Source organism: Microcebus murinus, unplaced genomic scaffold (genome assembly GCF_040939455.1).
Source record: "Microcebus murinus isolate Inina unplaced genomic scaffold, M.murinus_Inina_mat1.0 scaf015_hap2_Mmur4.0, whole genome shotgun sequence".
Lineage (NCBI taxonomy): Eukaryota > Metazoa > Chordata > Mammalia > Primates > Cheirogaleidae > Microcebus > Microcebus murinus.
The window spans coordinates 268,458-281,157 of record NW_027438961.1 but is presented as its reverse complement, the minus strand read 5'-3'; the positions used below and the strand labels follow the sequence as shown (position 1 = coordinate 281,157).

The 12,700-nt window shown below is 64.8% G+C and overlaps 3 pseudogenes; all 3 read left to right on the top strand.

Annotated features, from left to right (window-relative positions):
• The first annotated feature begins 2,827 nt into the window (after positions 1-2,827).
• On the top strand, positions 2,828-2,946 carry LOC142867424 (uncharacterized; annotated as a pseudogene).
• A 3,504-nt stretch (positions 2,947-6,450) lies between these two features.
• LOC142867361 (uncharacterized) lies at positions 6,451-6,569 on the top strand (annotated as a pseudogene).
• A 3,552-nt stretch (positions 6,570-10,121) lies between these two features.
• Positions 10,122-10,240, top strand: LOC142867359 (uncharacterized; annotated as a pseudogene).
• Positions 10,241-12,700: the final 2,460 nt, after the last annotated feature.

Genomic DNA, 12,700 nt, shown 5'->3' with positions numbered 1-12,700 from the left:
TGCGCCCATCCCCCAGTCGGTGCGCACCCACCCCCTCCCTAATGGATGTGTATGCCCACCCCCTCCCCACGCCCGCCCGACACCCACCCGATGAAGGTGATTCCTCGCTGTCCACTTAGGTGTCCATCCGTTCGTACTAATTTGCCGGTGAGCGCGCGCACGTGGTGCTCGTGTGTCCGTTCTTGGGACACCTGGCCTACTGGAACGGGTTCCAGCTCTGGCCAGGAGAACACGAGAGGCGCCCCCTCACCGCTGCTCCTCACAGCCGAATGGCACTCCGTGGTGTCCACGCGCCACATGTTACTAATGCACTCCTGGATGGATGGGCACTCGGGTCGCTTCCACATCTTTGCGATTGTGAATTGTGCCCTAACTGTCACCCTACCCCTTACCCAGCCCGTCTCCTCTGCCCCTGCCTGACGCGCTCCTCCCCCGCCAGGCCCGTCACTGTCCTCGGCCCCTGCCCCTGCCTGACCGGCCCCTTCCCGCCCCGGCCCGTCACCGTCACCGTCCTCTGCCCCTGCCTGACAGGCTCCTCTCCGCCCGGCCCACCACCTGGGCCACTGCCTGACTCGCTCCTCCCCGGCCAGGCCCGTCACTGTCCTGGGCCCCCGCCTGACCGGCTCCTTCCCGCCCGGCCTGTCACCGTCCTCGGCCCCTGCCTGACACGCTCCTCCCCGCCCGTCACCGTCCTCGGCCCCTGCCTGACCGGCTCCTCCGTCGCCTGGGCCTTCCAGGGGCTTGGTGTGGACGCTGCTTCCAGGAAGCCCTCCAGGAACCCGGCAGCAGGGCGGCCGCAGCAGTCTGGCGCAGGCATCGCTAAGTCGCCTGCCGGGGACGGGGACGTGCCCCGCTGTGCCGCGGGGGCCCAGCCTGGTGTCTTCCCTGAGGCCCTGGGGCTGCCGGGACCGCCTCCTGATGGGGACGTCCACGCAGCTCTCCACGTCGGATTCCGGGGCTCTCTGTCCTGCCTGAAGGCCCAGCTGGCCTGCGGGTCCTTAGAGTGGCAGGAACATCCTCAAACTGATATTGCGAGTCCGGGGGTTGTCTGCACTTTTGTGCTGGGCACCCCAGGGAGGCCCAGGGGCTGGCTGGACAACGCGGTCTGCTCGGGTGCTTTGGAGGAGCAACCGATGCCCTTTGGACTTTGGTAGCAGCGTCTCAGGTGTCTCTGAGCCCTGCGCCATGTCGGGGAGGAGGCGGGAGGGGCCGCGACCTGCAGTCGTGTTCCCGGGGTGGCACGGCATGTGGCTTCTTCCACAGGCTGCTTGGCCTGGGCTCCCTGCACCTGGGCCTTTGGGGGACTGGCCCTGTGCTTGCCAACGCTTCCTGCAGGGACCCGGAGCTGGGAGGTGGCATCTCCCAGCCCTGGGCCGGGCAGAGCCCCAGCGGGCCATGCCCACAACCTCTCTCAGCACGGGTCCCCCAGAAGGCTCCTTTGGGACCAGGATTCTCCTGCGGGTGACTTCTTAAAGTCTGGCCCCTGGATGGAGGGGCACCGGGAGCAGAGGAGCCGGAAGCGGAAGGGGGTGCCCATGCGAGGGGACATTTTCAGGCCAAGTACCAGCTTCAGCCTGATCCTCCTGGGAACCCCGGGGTGTACGTCACACCTCCTGGTTGTCCCGCTCTGAGACAAGGAGCCGGGCTTCGCATTCCCACAGCAGCCAGTCGTGGGCTGAGGACACCTGGGGCCTTGGGAACTCCCTGGCTTCTCTTTGGATTACCATTTGGAGCTGCTTGGGAATCGTGCCGCCACACACACCCGAGTGCAGGTGTCTTCTGCACAGACTGCGGGCCTCGCGCTTCTGAATGCCACTGGCTCGCCACCCACCCACGGGTGAACCTGGTCAGGGTGCTTTCTCTAAGGAGCCGACTCTGATCCGGGCGGGCTACCGGTGTCTCTGTTTGCTCGTTTCTTTCTTCCATTTCGGGAAAGTCTGCCTTACTGGGTGTGGAAATCTCCTATGCCTTTCCTCGCCTATTCTGTCAGCTTTAAAATTCTCTTTCAGTTGCCACCCTCACAGATGGATTAGGAAACTCTTTCCGGTGCACTCATTAGTGAAATGACCTCAAGGAAGCTCGAATCCAATATCTAATCGCCGGCTTTTAGCAAGTCCACACCCGAGGGTGGTTGGGGTCCAATCCAGCCCCGGGCCAGGCCCAGGCCCCTTGGACTGGGCCACAGGAGGACACGGAGCAGGGTCCCGGCCCCCACGGGAGCGGTGCCGGCAGTTCTCCAAGGGCTTGGGGGTTTTCCAGAGGTAGGAGATGGAGGGGACTGATTTCTTCAGCGCCCCCCAAACCACCCCGCCCCACCCCAGCCATGGGACACATCCCGAGAGACGCCCCTACACTCGCTCCCCTCCCCCATGCGCTGTGCCCCAGCCCTGGCCCTGGGGAATAGGCGGCAGCCCACCCACAGGGCGGGGGCGCAGCTGACAGGGGTTGTGCGGGAGGGCGGCCCCTGGCTGGGGTCAAAGGGTGAGCGCGCGTGCGCAGTCAGCGGCGGCGCGCTGGGGGTGGGGGCGGGTAGGTGAAGGAGCCGAGGTGAGGAGAGGAGGGGGGCTGGAAGGTCTCCACCTTGGCGGGTCCAGCCGTGGAGGCGCATCGTGTCTGTGTGTGTGTGTTTGTGTGTGTGTGTGTGTGTGTGTGTGTGTGTGTGTGTAGACAGCCCCCACCCCACCCCGCCCCGCCCCGTCCCTCACCTCAGTCCTCCGGAGTCCGCCCGACCGGGCCGGCCAACTGCACAGGCCCGGCGCGGGTCAGCGCTATCGCGGGGAAGCGCGGTGAGGCTGGCCTCTTGAGCGGGGCAGGGGCGCCCTCCGCGGTCTAGGGCCACACCACCCCGAACGCGCCCCATCTCGTCTGATCTCCGAAGCTAAGCAGCGTCGGGCCTGGTTAGTACTTGGATGGGAGACCGCCTGGGAATCCCGGGTGCCCTAGGCTTTTTTTTTTTTTTTGCCTGTTGCTCTGTCCCCTTGCCGGGAGCGCGGCGGGGCGGCGGTCCGGCGGATCACCCCCACCCTCAGCGCCCGCCGCGGTGCCTGCCGCCCCAGCCCGCACCGTGGGGCCTCCTCTTGTCCCAAGCCGGGACACCGCCGCCACGGGGCAGCATGCGTGCCATCTGGACTGTCCGGTCTCAGTCCAAAGGTCTGGTCTGTGGGAAACGACACGCTGGAGGAAACCTGGAGAGTCTGAGAGGGGAGGGAGTTCCGGAAGGATTCCAGGATGTCACTTTGAGCGAGTATGTGACCAGAACTCGTCCCGTTGCTTTTGGGGTTCTATGGGCTACACGTAGGAATCTCTGGTGGTGGCACTGGAGGTTGGGGGATCCGGAGTCACACCCAGACCTGCTCGACAGGCCTCCTTTTACTTTTCTTTTCGGATTCATGTTCTTAGAAAGTGTCTCTTATCTCTATGATTGCATTTTCTTTTCTCTCTCCTTTCTAGCAGATGATGGGAGTACAAGTATTGAGGTGACATGTGTTGCCCGTGCCCCCCTCCCCCCTGTCTCCTTATTTATTTCTCATTCTCCCCCAGCGTATTGTGGGGGTACCAATGTTCAGGTCGGGTGCATTGCTCTTTCCCCGCCTCCCCCCTCGGGTCAGAGCTTCAAGTGCGCCCATCCCCCAGTCGGTGCGCACCCACCCCCTCCCTAATGGATGTGTATGCCCACCCCCTCCCCACGCCCGCCCGACACCCACCCGATGAAGGTGATTCCTCGCTGTCCACTTAGGTGTCCATCCGTTCGTACTAATTTGCCGGTGAGCGCGCGCACGTGGTGCTCGTGTGTCCGTTCTTGGGACACCTGGCCTACTGGAACGGGTTCCAGCTCTGGCCAGGAGAACACGAGAGGCGCCCCCTCACCGCTGCTCCTCACAGCCGAATGGCACTCCGTGGTGTCCACGCGCCACATGTTACTAATGCACTCCTGGATGGATGGGCACTCGGGTCGCTTCCACATCTTTGCGATTGTGAATTGTGCCCTAACTGTCACCCTACCCCTTACCCAGCCCGTCTCCTCTGCCCCTGCCTGACGCGCTCCTCCCCCGCCAGGCCCGTCACTGTCCTCGGCCCCTGCCCCTGCCTGACCGGCCCCTTCCCGCCCCGGCCCGTCACCGTCACCGTCCTCTGCCCCTGCCTGACAGGCTCCTCTCCGCCCGGCCCACCACCTGGGCCACTGCCTGACTCGCTCCTCCCCGGCCAGGCCCGTCACTGTCCTGGGCCCCCGCCTGACCGGCTCCTTCCCGCCCGGCCTGTCACCGTCCTCGGCCCCTGCCTGACACGCTCCTCCCCGCCCGTCACCGTCCTCGGCCCCTGCCTGACCGGCTCCTCCGTCGCCTGGGCCTTCCAGGGGCTTGGTGTGGACGCTGCTTCCAGGAAGCCCTCCAGGAACCCGGCAGCAGGGCGGCCGCAGCAGTCTGGCGCAGGCATCGCTAAGTCGCCTGCCGGGGACGGGGACGTGCCCCGCTGTGCCGCGGGGGCCCAGCCTGGTGTCTTCCCTGAGGCCCTGGGGCTGCCGGGACCGCCTCCTGATGGGGACGTCCACGCAGCTCTCCACGTCGGATTCCGGGGCTCTCTGTCCTGCCTGAAGGCCCAGCTGGCCTGCGGGTCCTTAGAGTGGCAGGAACATCCTCAAACTGATATTGCGAGTCCGGGGGTTGTCTGCACTTTTGTGCTGGGCACCCCAGGGAGGCCCAGGGGCTGGCTGGACAACGCGGTCTGCTCGGGTGCTTTGGAGGAGCAACCGATGCCCTTTGGACTTTGGTAGCAGCGTCTCAGGTGTCTCTGAGCCCTGCGCCATGTCGGGGAGGAGGCGGGAGGGGCCGCGACCTGCAGTCGTGTTCCCGGGGTGGCACGGCATGTGGCTTCTTCCACAGGCTGCTTGGCCTGGGCTCCCTGCACCTGGGCCTTTGGGGGACTGGCCCTGTGCTTGCCAACGCTTCCTGCAGGGACCCGGAGCTGGGAGGTGGCATCTCCCAGCCCTGGGCCGGGCAGAGCCCCAGCGGGCCATGCCCACAACCTCTCTCAGCACGGGTCCCCCAGAAGGCTCCTTTGGGACCAGGATTCTCCTGCGGGTGACTTCTTAAAGTCTGGCCCCTGGATGGAGGGGCACCGGGAGCAGAGGAGCCGGAAGCGGAAGGGGGTGCCCATGCGAGGGGACATTTTCAGGCCAAGTACCAGCTTCAGCCTGATCCTCCTGGGAACCCCGGGGTGTACGTCACACCTCCTGGTTGTCCCGCTCTGAGACAAGGAGCCGGGCTTCGCATTCCCACAGCAGCCAGTCGTGGGCTGAGGACACCTGGGGCCTTGGGAACTCCCTGGCTTCTCTTTGGATTACCATTTGGAGCTGCTTGGGAATCGTGCCGCCACACACACCCGAGTGCAGGTGTCTTCTGCACAGACTGCGGGCCTCGCGCTTCTGAATGCCACTGGCTCGCCACCCACCCACGGGTGAACCTGGTCAGGGTGCTTTCTCTAAGGAGCCGACTCTGATCCGGGCGGGCTACCGGTGTCTCTGTTTGCTCGTTTCTTTCTTCCATTTCGGGAAAGTCTGCCTTACTGGGTGTGGAAATCTCCTATGCCTTTCCTCGCCTATTCTGTCAGCTTTAAAATTCTCTTTCAGTTGCCACCCTCACAGATGGATTAGGAAACTCTTTCCGGTGCACTCATTAGTGAAATGACCTCAAGGAAGCTCGAATCCAATATCTAATCGCCGGCTTTTAGCAAGTCCACACCCGAGGGTGGTTGGGGTCCAATCCAGCCCCGGGCCAGGCCCAGGCCCCTTGGACTGGGCCACAGGAGGACACGGAGCAGGGTCCCGGCCCCCACGGGAGCGGTGCCGGCAGTTCTCCAAGGGCTTGGGGGTTTTCCAGAGGTAGGAGATGGAGGGGACTGATTTCTTCAGCGCCCCCCAAACCACCCCGCCCCACCCCAGCCATGGGACACATCCCGAGAGACGCCCCTACACTCGCTCCCCTCCCCCATGCGCTGTGCCCCAGCCCTGGCCCTGGGGAATAGGCGGCAGCCCACCCACAGGGCGGGGGCGCAGCTGACAGGGGTTGTGCGGGAGGGCGGCCCCTGGCTGGGGTCAAAGGGTGAGCGCGCGTGCGCAGTCAGCGGCGGCGCGCTGGGGGTGGGGGCGGGTAGGTGAAGGAGGCGAGGTGAGGAGAGGAGGGGGGCTGGAAGGTCTCCACCTTGGCGGGTCCAGCCGTGGAGGCGCATCGTGTCTGTGTGTGTGTGTTTGTGTGTGTGTGTGTGTGTGTGTGTGTGTGTGTGTGTGTGTGTAGACAGCCCCCACCCCACCCCGCCCCGCCCCGTCCCTCACCTCAGTCCTCCGGAGTCCGCCCGACCGGGCCGGCCAACTGCACAGGCCCGGCGCGGGTCAGCGCTATCGCGGGGAAGCGCGGTGAGGCTGGCCTCTTGAGCGGGGCAGGGGCGCCCTCCGCGGTCTAGGGCCACACCACCCCGAACGCGCCCCATCTCGTCTGATCTCCGAAGCTAAGCAGCGTCGGGCCTGGTTAGTACTTGGATGGGAGACCGCCTGGGAATCCCGGGTGTCCTAGGCTTTTTTTTTTTTTTTTTTTTTTTTTTTTTGCCTGTTGCTCTGTCCCCTTGCCGGGAGCGCGGCGGGGCGGCGGTCCGGCGGATCACCCCCACCCTCAGCGCCCGCCGCGGTGCCTGCCGCCCCAGCCCGCACCGTGGGGCCTCCTCTTGTCCCAAGCCGGGACACCGCCGCCACGGGGCAGCATGCGTGCCATCTGGACTGTCCGGTCTCAGTCCAAAGGTCTGGTCTGTGGGAAACGACACGCTGGAGGAAACCTGGAGAGTCTGAGAGGGGAGGGAGTTCCGGAAGGATTCCAGGATGTCACTTTGAGCGAGTATGTGACCAGAACTCGTCCCGTTGCTTTTGGGGTTCTATGGGCTACACGTAGGAATCTCTGGTGGTGGCACTGGAGGTTGGGGGATCCGGAGTCACACCCAGACCTGCTCGACAGGCCTCCTTTTACTTTTCTTTTCGGATTCATGTTCTTAGAAAGTGTCTCTTATCTCTATGATTGCATTTTCTTTTCTCTCTCCTTTCTAGCAGATGATGGGAGTACAAGTATTGAGGTGACATGTGTTGCCCGTGCCCCCCTCCCCCCTGTCTCCTTATTTATTTCTCATTCTCTCCCAGCGTATTGTGGGGGTACCAATGTTCAGGTCGGGTGCATTGCTCTTTCCCCGCCTCCCCCCTCGGGTCAGAGCTTCAAGTGCGCCCATCCCCCAGTCGGTGCGCACCCACCCCCTCCCTAATGGATGTGTATGCCCACCCCCTCCCCACGCCCGCCCGACACCCACCCGATGAAGGTGATTCCTCGCTGTCCACTTAGGTGTCCATCCGTTCCTACCAATTTGCCGGTGAGCGCGCGCACGTGGTGCTCGTGTGTCCGTTCTTGGGACACCTGGCCTACTGGAACGGGTTCCAGCTCTGGCCAGGAGAACACGAGAGGCGCCCCCTCACCGCTGCTCCTCACAGCCGAATGGCACTCCGTGGTGTCCACGCGCCACATGTTACTAATGCACTCCTGGATGGATGGGCACTCGGGTCGCTTCCACATCTTTGCGATTGTGAATTGTGCCCTAACTGTCACCCTACCCCTTACCCAGCCCGTCTCCTCTGCCCCTGCCTGACGCGCTCCTCCCCCGCCAGGCCCGTCACTGTCCTCGGCCCCTGCCCCTGCCTGACCGGCCCCTTCCCGCCCCGGCCCGTCACCGTCACCGTCCTCTGCCCCTGCCTGACAGGCTCCTCTCCGCCCGGCCCACCACCTGGGCCACTGCCTGACTCGCTCCTCCCCGGCCAGGCCCGTCACTGTCCTGGGCCCCCGCCTGACCGGCTCCTTCCCGCCCGGCCTGTCACCGTCCTCGGCCCCTGCCTGACACGCTCCTCCCCGCCCGTCACCGTCCTCGGCCCCTGCCTGACCGGCTCCTCCGTCGCCTGGGCCTTCCAGGGGCTTGGTGTGGACGCTGCTTCCAGGAAGCCCTCCAGGAACCCGGCAGCAGGGCGGCCGCAGCAGTCTGGCGCAGGCATCGCTAAGTCGCCTGCCGGGGACGGGGACGTGCCCCGCTGTGCCGCGGGGGCCCAGCCTGGTGTCTTCCCTGAGGCCCTGGGGCTGCCGCTCCCCGCAAGGGGAGAGCCTCGGAGGTGGGGACCGCCTCCTGATGGGGACGTCCACGCAGCTCTCCACGTCGGATTCCGGGGCTCTCTGTCCTGCCTGAAGGCCCAGCTGGCCTGCGGGTCCTTAGAGTGGCAGGAACATCCTCAAACTGATATTGCGAGTCCGGGGGTTGTCTGCACTTTTGTGCTGGGCACCCCAGGGAGGCCCAGGGGCTGGCTGGACAACGCGGTCTGCTCGGGTGCTTTGGAGGAGCAACCGATGCCCTTTGGACTTTGGTAGCAGCGTCTCAGGTGTCTCTGAGCCCTGCGCCATGTCGGGGAGGAGGCGGGAGGGGCCGCGACCTGCAGTCGTGTTCCCGGGGTGGCACGGCATGTGGCTTCTTCCACAGGCTGCTTGGCCTGGGCTCCCTGCACCTGGGCCTTTGGGGGACTGGCCCTGTGCTTGCCAACGCTTCCTGCAGGGACCCGGAGCTGGGAGGTGGCATCTCCCAGCCCTGGGCCGGGCAGAGCCCCAGCGGGCCATGCCCACAACCTCTCTCAGCACGGGTCCCCCAGAAGGCTCCTTTGGGACCAGGATTCTCCTGCGGGTGACTTCTTAAAGTCTGGCCCCTGGATGGAGGGGCACCGGGAGCAGAGGAGCCGGAAGCGGAAGGGGGTGCCCATGCGAGGGGACATTTTCAGGCCAAGTACCAGCTTCAGCCTGATCCTCCTGGGAACCCCGGGGTGTACGTCACACCTCCTGGTTGTCCCGCTCTGAGACAAGGAGCCGGGCTTCGCATTCCCACAGCAGCCAGTCGTGGGCTGAGGACACCTGGGGCCTTGGGAACTCCCTGGCTTCTCTTTGGATTACCATTTGGAGCTGCTTGGGAATCGTGCCGCCACACACACCCGAGTGCAGGTGTCTTCTGCACAGACTGCGGGCCTCGCGCTTCTGAATGCCACTGGCTCGCCACCCACCCACGGGTGAACCTGGTCAGGGTGCTTTCTCTAAGGAGCCGACTCTGATCCGGGCGGGCTACCGGTGTCTCTGTTTGCTCGTTTCTTTCTTCCATTTCGGGAAAGTCTGCCTTACTGGGTGTGGAAATCTCCTATGCCTTTCCTCGCCTATTCTGTCAGCTTTAAAATTCTCTTTCAGTTGCCACCCTCACAGATGGATTAGGAAACTCTTTCCGGTGCACTCATTAGTGAAATGACCTCAAGGAAGCTCGAATCCAATATCTAATCGCCGGCTTTTAGCAAGTCCACACCCGAGGGTGGTTGGGGTCCAATCCAGCCCCGGGCCAGGCCCAGGCCCCTTGGACTGGGCCACAGGAGGACACGGAGCAGGGTCCCGGCCCCCACGGGAGCGGTGCCGGCAGTTCTCCAAGGGCTTGGGGGTTTTCCAGAGGTAGGAGATGGAGGGGACTGATTTCTTCAGCGCCCCCCAAACCACCCCGCCCCACCCCAGCCATGGGACACATCCCGAGAGACGCCCCTACACTCGCTCCCCTCCCCCATGCGCTGTGCCCCAGCCCTGGCCCTGGGGAATAGGCGGCAGCCCACCCACAGGGCGGGGGCGCAGCTGACAGGGGTTGTGCGGGAGGGCGGCCCCTGGCTGGGGTCAAAGGGTGAGCGCGCGTGCGCAGTCAGCGGCGGCGCGCTGGGGGTGGGGGCGGGTAGGTGAAGGAGGCGAGGTGAGGAGAGGAGGGGGGCTGGAAGGTCTCCACCTTGGCGGGTCCAGCCGTGGAGGCGCATCGTGTCTGTGTGTGTGTGTTTGTGTGTGTGTGTGTGTGTGTGTGTGTGTGTGTGTGTGTGTGTGTGTAGACAGCCCCCACCCCACCCCGCCCCGCCCCGTCCCTCACCTCAGTCCTCCGGAGTCCGCCCGACCGGGCCGGCCAACTGCACAGGCCCGGCGCGGGTCAGCGCTATCGCGGGGAAGCGCGGTGAGGCTGGCCTCTTGAGCGGGGCAGGGGCGCCCTCCGCGGTCTAGGGCCACACCACCCCGAACGCGCCCCATCTCGTCTGATCTCCGAAGCTAAGCAGCGTCGGGCCTGGTTAGTACTTGGATGGGAGACCGCCTGGGAATCCCGGGTGTCCTAGGCTTTTTTTTTTTTTTTTTTTTTTTTTTTGCCTGTTGCTCTGTCCCCTTGCCGGGAGCGCGGCGGGGCGGCGGTCCGGCGGATCACCCCCACCCTCAGCGCCCGCCGCGGTGCCTGCCGCCCCAGCCCGCACCGTGGGGCCTCCTCTTGTCCCAAGCCGGGACACCGCCGCCACGGGGCAGCATGCGTGCCATCTGGACTGTCCGGTCTCAGTCCAAAGGTCTGGTCTGTGGGAAACGACACGCTGGAGGAAACCTGGAGAGTCTGAGAGGGGAGGGAGTTCCGGAAGGATTCCAGGATGTCACTTTGAGCGAGTATGTGACCAGAACTCGTCCCGTTGCTTTTGGGGTTCTATGGGCTACACGTAGGAATCTCTGGTGGTGGCACTGGAGGTTGGGGGATCCGGAGTCACACCCAGACCTGCTCGACAGGCCTCCTTTTACTTTTCTTTTCGGATTCATGTTCTTAGAAAGTGTCTCTTATCTCTATGATTGCATTTTCTTTTCTCTCTCCTTTCTAGCAGATGATGGGAGTACAAGTATTGAGGTGACATGTGTTGCCCGTGCCCCCCTCCCCCCTGTCTCCTTATTTATTTCTCATTCTCTCCCAGCGTATTGTGGGGGTACCAATGTTCAGGTCGGGTGCATTGCTCTTTCCCCGCCTCCCCCCTCGGGTCAGAGCTTCAAGTGCGCCCATCCCCCAGTCGGTGCGCACCCACCCCCTCCCTAATGGATGTGTATGCCCACCCCCTCCCCACGCCCGCCCGACACCCACCCGATGAAGGTGATTCCTCGCTGTCCACTTAGGTGTCCATCCGTTCCTACCAATTTGCCGGTGAGCGCGCGCACGTGGTGCTCGTGTGTCCGTTCTTGGGACACCTGGCCTACTGGAACGGGTTCCAGCTCTGGCCAGGAGAACACGAGAGGCGCCCCCTCACCGCTGCTCCTCACAGCCGAATGGCACTCCGTGGTGTCCACGCGCCACATGTTACTAATGCACTCCTGGATGGATGGGCACTCGGGTCGCTTCCACATCTTTGCGATTGTGAATTGTGCCCTAACTGTCACCCTACCCCTTACCCAGCCCGTCTCCTCTGCCCCTGCCTGACGCGCTCCTCCCCCGCCAGGCCCGTCACTGTCCTCGGCCCCTGCCCCTGCCTGACCGGCCCCTTCCCGCCCCGGCCCGTCACCGTCACCGTCCTCTGCCCCTGCCTGACAGGCTCCTCTCCGCCCGGCCCACCACCTGGGCCACTGCCTGACTCGCTCCTCCCCGGCCAGGCCCGTCACTGTCCTGGGCCCCCGCCTGACCGGCTCCTTCCCGCCCGGCCTGTCACCGTCCTCGGCCCCTGCCTGACACGCTCCTCCCCGCCCGTCACCGTCCTCGGCCCCTGCCTGACCGGCTCCTCCGTCGCCTGGGCCTTCCAGGGGCTTGGTGTGGACGCTGCTTCCAGGAAGCCCTCCAGGAACCCGGCAGCAGGGCGGCCGCAGCAGTCTGGCGCAGGCATCGCTAAGTCGCCTGCCGGGGACGGGGACGTGCCCCGCTGTGCCGCGGGGGCCCAGCCTGGTGTCTTCCCTGAGGCCCTGGGGCTGCCGCTCCCCGCAAGGGGAGAGCCTCGGAGGTGGGGACCGCCTCCTGATGGGGACGTCCACGCAGCTCTCCACGTCGGATTCCGGGGCTCTCTGTCCTGCCTGAAGGCCCAGCTGGCCTGCGGGTCCTTAGAGTGGCAGGAACATCCTCAAACTGATATTGCGAGTCCGGGGGTTGTCTGCACTTTTGTGCTGGGCACCCCAGGGAGGCCCAGGGGCTGGCTGGACAACGCGGTCTGCTCGGGTGCTTTGGAGGAGCAACCGATGCCCTTTGGACTTTGGTAGCAGCGTCTCAGGTGTCTCTGAGCCCTGCGCCATGTCGGGGAGGAGGCGGGAGGGGCCGCGACCTGCAGTCGTGTTCCCGGGGTGGCACGGCATGTGGCTTCTTCCACAGGCTGCTTGGCCTGGGCTCCCTGCACCTGGGCCTTTGGGGGACTGGCCCTGTGCTTGCCAACGCTTCCTGCAGGGACCCGGAGCTGGGAGGTGGCATCTCCCAGCCCTGGGCCGGGCAGAGCCCCAGCGGGCCATGCCCACAACCTCTCTCAGCACGGGTCCCCCAGAAGGCTCCTTTGGGACCAGGATTCTCCTGCGGGTGACTTCTTAAAGTCTGGCCCCTGGATGGAGGGGCACCGGGAGCAGAGGAGCCGGAAGCGGAAGGGGGTGCCCATGCGAGGGGACATTTTCAGGCCAAGTACCAGCTTCAGCCTGATCCTCCTGGGAACCCCGGGGTGTACGTCACACCTCCTGGTTGTCCCGCTCTGAGACAAGGAGCCGGGCTTCGCATTCCCACAGCAGCCAGTCGTGGGCTGAGGACACCTGGGGCCTTGGGAACTCCCTGGCTTCTCTTTGGATTACCATTTGGAGCTGCTTGGGAATCG